Here is a 6,896-nt window from a genome sequence, read left to right on the forward strand (position 1 = left end):
TATACAATTAATCGAGCTTAATAAAAAAAAATCTCACATAACTATTTTTTTCTTACAAGTTTAAATCACCATAAATAATGATAATAAGGGTGCAATCTATATACTTAAATTTTATTTACTACATATTTGAATTCATTAATCTAATTTTAACTTATACGAAATGATTAACTCAATCAAATTCGAATAAGTACCAAAGTAGAGGTGTACTCCAAAAAAAAATTCTCGTGTAAATATTACAAAAATCAAACAATGTGTTTTGTATACATTTGATCACATATAAAAATTGGTGAAATTCAAATGTTTTAGCTATAATAAAAGAAAGGAAGTATTTTTCAACATAAATTCAATATACTTAGCACTTAAGGTTATATTAATACATCTATATTAAAATTACAGAGTCATTTTGATGAAAGTGCTCCAAAACCTAAATGCTCAACTTTCATGCATATAGTTTTTTTTTTTAAGAACAAAATAACTACCCATCCCACTACTTTATTATTATTATTATTATTATTATTATTATTATTATTATTATTATTATTATTATTATTATTATTATATTATTATTATTATTATTTTATCATTTAAAAAAAATCAATAACTACCCATTCACTATTTCCTTTTGTTTTTTTTTTTTTCAAGGAACTACTAATAATATTTCACTTTGGTACAATAGTATAATATATGTCATGCATTAGCACGAGTATACGGTTCCTTTATCAACAATTCACTATAGTACTCTAAATCCCCAACCCTTCAATTATATGCAATTTTTTAGGGACTACCCTCCAAACATTTTCCACTTCTTTAATCATCAAAAAAAAAATATACAACATGTTTTTGTGCATCTAGCCTCAACGAATAACTACTTGCAACAGAACAAAGTATGTAACTCCTAGAGCAAGACACTAACCCATATGACACTAACCGAGTAACACGAGTAACCCCTATAATACTGAATAGGTAACCTCTATAACTTTGAAAAAGTAAACCCCATAATAGCATTGTGTGGCCACCGACATAAAAGAGTAAGATCCTTTTTTTTTTTTAGCTTCTAAGCAAATCATAGAATATCATATTTCAGCATAGCACATCAAGTGTCAGCACATTATTAATACAATTATTAATACTCAATACAATAGAGCTAATTAGGGTTCAACAAAACCGGTCAGTCCAAAACCGACCATTACAGCTCAAGTCTAAATTACAACATCAAAATCAACTTTCCATATTTTAAATATATTTTTTCTTATATATCCCGTGCATTTTGCACGGGTACACTCTAGTGATTGCAAATTCATGGGCATTATCTATCACTGTTTTTTTTTTTTTTTTTTTTTTTTAACATCTAAAATTGTTTGATTAATGACGTGGGAAATAACTTTCATGCGAATTTCTACTTATCTAAGGGATTAAGTAAGTAAATTCCTACATTTTGTGGAAACTCAAAATTCCTATAAAGTTATATTTCACTTTCCCTCTTTCACTAAATTTTTGTCAACCAAACGACACACAAAACTTGCCCTTAGTCACCTGTTGGTATACATCACAATCAAGACATAGTGAAAATAGAATAGTACACTAGGGTGCGCCATGTGCGTGGTGCACCTAAAAGGCAGAAAGAACATATTATTGTTTGACAAAGAACATACCGTGTTTAACAAAGAGCATACTTATGTTTGACAAAGAACATACCTATATATATGTTTGATATTATGTTCTTTTATTCTTATATTTTTTAACATCTGTTGATTAAACATATTTTTTTGGGTTTTAATGATACAAAGTATGTTATTTGAATTTGGCTCGTATGTTCTTTGAAGTAATGAGTGATGCACATGACAAATTCTTCTTTTTATTTTTTTATAATCATATGTTATTTGAGTTTGATTTGTGTATTCTTTGGGTATGAACTATGTTCTTTACATTATAACTTATGCTCTTTTCTTTGTTTATTTTTTTTATAATCATATGTTATTTTGAATTTTGGAATTTAATTTGAAAATGAAATCTTGAATTATTTTTAGTTGAAAATAATTTTAGAGAGAGAACTTAAATTACTATGAAAAATTGAAGAGAGAGAAAACTATTTTTGAGGAAATATTATATTTGGTAAAGTTTATGTGTACCTTTCTATGGAATTTTAATAAAGTTTTTATCACGTTCTTTTTGTAATGTCTTCATGTTCTTTTTTTTTTTTTGAAATAAAATTGATTCATAAACACTACAAGAAATAGGTCGATTTCCGACGGAATTGTTCCGATGGACACGAAAATCCGTCGCAAATCGCATAATTTCCGACGGAATTAATACAGCACCGACAGAAATTTCGTGGGAAAGTGTATTCCGACGGAAAATTCCGTCGGAAATTATTTACTTTCCGACCGAAATTTCCGTCGTAAAGCCATTTGAGTATTTAAAAAAAAGGCATATAAATACCTAACCCTAAAGCAGCCCCTTATGCCAAACGTTCTCCTTTTTCTTTCTCATCCCCTTATAGCCGCACTCCCTCTCTCTCTTCATCTATCTTCTCTGTTTCTTCCTCTCTTCTCTTTATCTCTCCTCTCTCGCTGCTATTCCCTCTTTTCTCTCGCCATACTCCATATTTTTTTTTAACTTCCGGCCAAGCTAGCCCATGAAGCATCATCCCCATCATTTTTTTATATCAAATTTATGGTTTTAAGGTCAAGTTCGACCATGGAAACGCTAGATCTAGCGTTTTCATGGTCGAATTTGGCCTTATATAACCATATTCAAGGCTAAATTTGGTTGATTGTGGTCGAATTTTTGTGGTAAGTGTAGATCAATTGTTTTTTCATTTATTTTCAATTTTTTTGTTCTGAATTTTTTTTTATTCAGTTTTTAGTTTTTTTTTTAAATTTATTTTCTGGATTTTGGTTTATGGTACTGGATTTATTTGGTCTGAAAATTATTTTTTTATTTGTTTTTGGGTTTGGGTTTTGTGTTGGGATTTTATTTTATTTTTCTTTTCTTTTTGTTAATTTCTGGGTTGTAATGGTTTGTTCGGCGGTGGAGGTGGTGGCTTTAGGTGGTTGGTGGGGTGGTTCACGTAGGTGAGGTGGTAGATTTGGGCTTGTTTGTGTTGGTTAGGGACTTAGGGTTAGGTGGGTATGGGTTCTCGTGGGTGTGGGTGTGGGTGGTGGATCGGGTTACGGGGGCTGGTGATACGGGTTAGGGGTGGGCATGTGGTGGGGGGTGGTAGCTGGTGGTTTGGGCTGGTGGTGGGGGTGGTGGGATGCCTTTTTTTTGTTTATTTTTTAATAATTTTCCGACGGATTTTCCGTCGCAACTTTCCGAGGAAATTGTGTCCGTCGGAGATTTACGACGGATTTATACGGTGCCGGAAAACCTCTTCCGATGACCGAATTCCGTCGGAATAGTGTTTCCGACGGAATTTTCCGTCGGAAGGGTCCGTTTTCCTATGAACCATTTTTCGACAACCCGTTCCGACGGAATTCTGTCGGAAACGAGTTTTCCGGCGGATTTCGGGGTTCTTCCGACGGAATTTTTCCGTCGGAAACAGGATGTTTTTTTGTAGTGAAATAAGTCATACGATATCTACAAAGAGATTTAGATCTAACAAATACATGATAATTGAATCAAATAAAAACATTATGTAATCAAAGCTACGATCGTTGTTGCAAATCGTACATTCTTCATACCCTCTTTCATATCGCTGTGATTTACAGCCTTCTTCGGCGAGGGGGTCTATCGATCTGTTGTAGCCGTGCAGAAAATTTCCGTCTGATTCGTTCGATGGTTGTCGAAATATTAATCTCTTTTTCAATACCGCACAAAATTTTACCCATGAAACAATTACAACTCTATAGCAATCCATGAAATAAAAAAGCAAATCCTCCCTCAAAAGAGAGAAGAAAAACCCGGTCTTTCGAAGGAGCCAAATCCTCCTAAAGAGGAAGAAAAACCCTGTCTTTCGAGGGAGAAATATTCCTCCTAGAAGAGGAAGAATTATTATAAATCTAAAGCAAGAGAAAAGGCACAAAAGAAACAACGATTGGGGCTTTCCACCGGTAAATCCGATGGAAGCCCCTTCAAAATTCAACAAAGGAGGCTAGGGTTTTAGAGAGAGAAGAGAGGAAAGAGATGCTAGGGTTTTATTTTTGTTCTTATTTTAACTTTTATGTCTTCATGTTCTTTAGTAATGCATATTCTTTGACAAACATGAACATGTTCGTTTTCAAATAAATGAATGTTCTTTTCGCCTTTTTTTTATTTAACCGGGTGCACCATGCGCATGGTGCACCCTGGTCATGGTGCACCCTGGGGCACAGATCATGCATTAATATATATGGTATCGATCTGACTCAATCTACATTTGTTCACAATCAACATGATACTTTGCAAATAGTATATATTAATTTCATATTTTATTATTTGCAATAAAGTAATATTTTATAAATCACATATAATACCCCTTTCTTTCAAATAATAAGAAATTAAGGTAGTATATAGACCTAAGTCAATATTCATTTTGCTTATACGACACTATATATGTGGCTTTTATAGTTTTCACCTTATTTTTAAGGCCCCGATCAACATATACTTCGCAAATAGTATACAGTACTACCTCCGTTTCTTATCATTTGCAACAATGTACTCCCTTAATTTTTTTTTTATTTGCATCAGTTTTATCGGCACATTTGCCGATTCGCAACTTTGACTATTTCTATCTTTAATAGTCTATTAGTAAAAATTGTAACAAAATTATCTTATTAAATTAGACCTTATGACTAATTTAATGATATATAATAACATTTTTTTTTATTTTATAAAGGTGAAAAAATTAAGTCAACCATATTATGTGAATAGTAGAAAAATCAAAGTGATGAATTTTTTTTTTTTAAAAAAAAAAAAACGGAGGGAGTAATATTTATGTCTTACACAAATAATGCTCTTTTATTGCAAATAATAAGAAATTAAGGTTGATATTGACGTGAGTCAATATGCATGCTTATACGCACTACACTATGTGATCGTGAATGTTTTCACCTTATTTTTAAGGCTCCATTTGATTTGATGTAACATATTTTCAATAAAAATTAGTTTTCATGAAATATATATTTTCAAGGGAACCACACTTGCAAGATAGTTTTTGTTTGTTAGGTTATTATAGGAAAATTAAAGAGTCATGTTAAAAAGAAAAGTTAAAGAGAAATTAGAAATAAAGTGAAAATGTGGGATAGATTAGAGGAAATGTTTTGTAAAGAAAAATGTTTTCCACCAATTATTTTTATCCCTTTACAAACCAAACAAAGGAAAATGGGAAATAAAATCATTCCATAAAAACACTTTAAATCAAAGCAAACGGATTCGAAATTTATGAAGATAAGATAATGGTTAGTACTAGTACCAATCAAGTCCAAATAATACTTTCTCGGTTATTTTCTAATCGCAAAGTTTGGAATTTAGCACTACTTATTACCACACATTCATTTTGTGATTTATATGTTGGTAAAAAGGGTTGAATTTTCTAATCGTAAAAAGGGTTGAATTTTCTAATTATATTTAGTTTTGGTTCGTTAAAGCTGCTTAGTTTACTAGGACTAAGACTTGAGCTATATGTTCTTTGATGCTGTGCTGCGTGCTTCTTCTTTTTGAAATTTCTACACTTAATAGAAGAAAATTATCCGATATAAAGTTCACTAACAAAGTAACAAGAGTTTCTTCAGTAAATTTCTACACCTAACGAAGAAATTAGTTGCTACTCCGTACTTTTATAGTCACCTTATTTTTAGTAGATCACATGGTCTTCAATCTAGCTTTAATTATGTTAAGAGTCCTTGTGTAGTTGCTAGTTGATTTTTTTTTTTTCCTTATAATAGAGATAAGAGAAATCAAGACATAATTATTGACAAGTGTGTAAAATTTAATTGTGTCAATATTAACAACAAAATTTGGCTACTCACTTGTTTGACGCGTTAAATATACTACCTCCGTTACAGGTTATGTGCAACGATTAGACATTTTCCCTCTCTGTTTTATGTCAAATCGTTGCACATAACTTGTAACGGAGATAGTAACTAATTTCTTAACAGATAATTAAAAGAAAACCTCCCCCCTTTCATCGACCAATATGTTTGAAAGGCAGTTTATGAGTTGTATATGTTTTTTTAATCCCCAAATGATTTGAGTGCTTTTTTCATATTCTGTAACTGAATTTGCATTTCTCTATCAAGGAATGGGTGGGGGAGGGTCATCGGCGTCGGGGGATGGGAGGGGGAGGGTGGTCGCCGTACGCCGAAAAGTGGCTAGGTAGTGGCGGTACGTGGTAGTGGGTGGGGGATGAGTGTGTGCATTATAAACCGGACTCACGTAAAACGGTGTCACGCAAAACCTTCTCTTCATACAAAATACGACACACATGTCTAAAAAATCACTACTTACTTTTTAACTTTCCCATCTAATATTTTCTACTTTTTATGATCCCCATACAACATTCTTCACCTTTTTTTCTTTTCCATATAATATTCCTCTACTTTTTCCATTCTTCTTAAAATCGTACTTTTTAGAGATATTTGCTTGTAATTATAAGACGAATAGAGTAAAAAAAAAAATAAAAAAAATAAAAAATATGTATCAATTATTATTGTACAACCAGGGTAGTACATTTTGAATTTTCAAATTGGTACATCCAAAAGAATAATGACATATTCGCGGTACCAAATATAGTGACGAGATGAAAATGCAAAAAAGTTTATGTTTGTTTGAGTATTATTTGATTAACACATATGCTAATGTGGAATTATAATCAATAACTTTGTTATATAAAAATTAATTTTTCTGATTTTTTTTTTAATTATTATTTGACCTATTTCTTTTATCATGCTTGACAATTTAAAACTTTAACAATCAAT

The sequence above is a fragment of the Chenopodium album genome, chromosome 6, assembly GCF_948465745.1.
Source record: "Chenopodium album chromosome 6, dcCheAlbu1.1, whole genome shotgun sequence".
NCBI lineage: Eukaryota > Viridiplantae > Streptophyta > Magnoliopsida > Caryophyllales > Amaranthaceae > Chenopodium > Chenopodium album.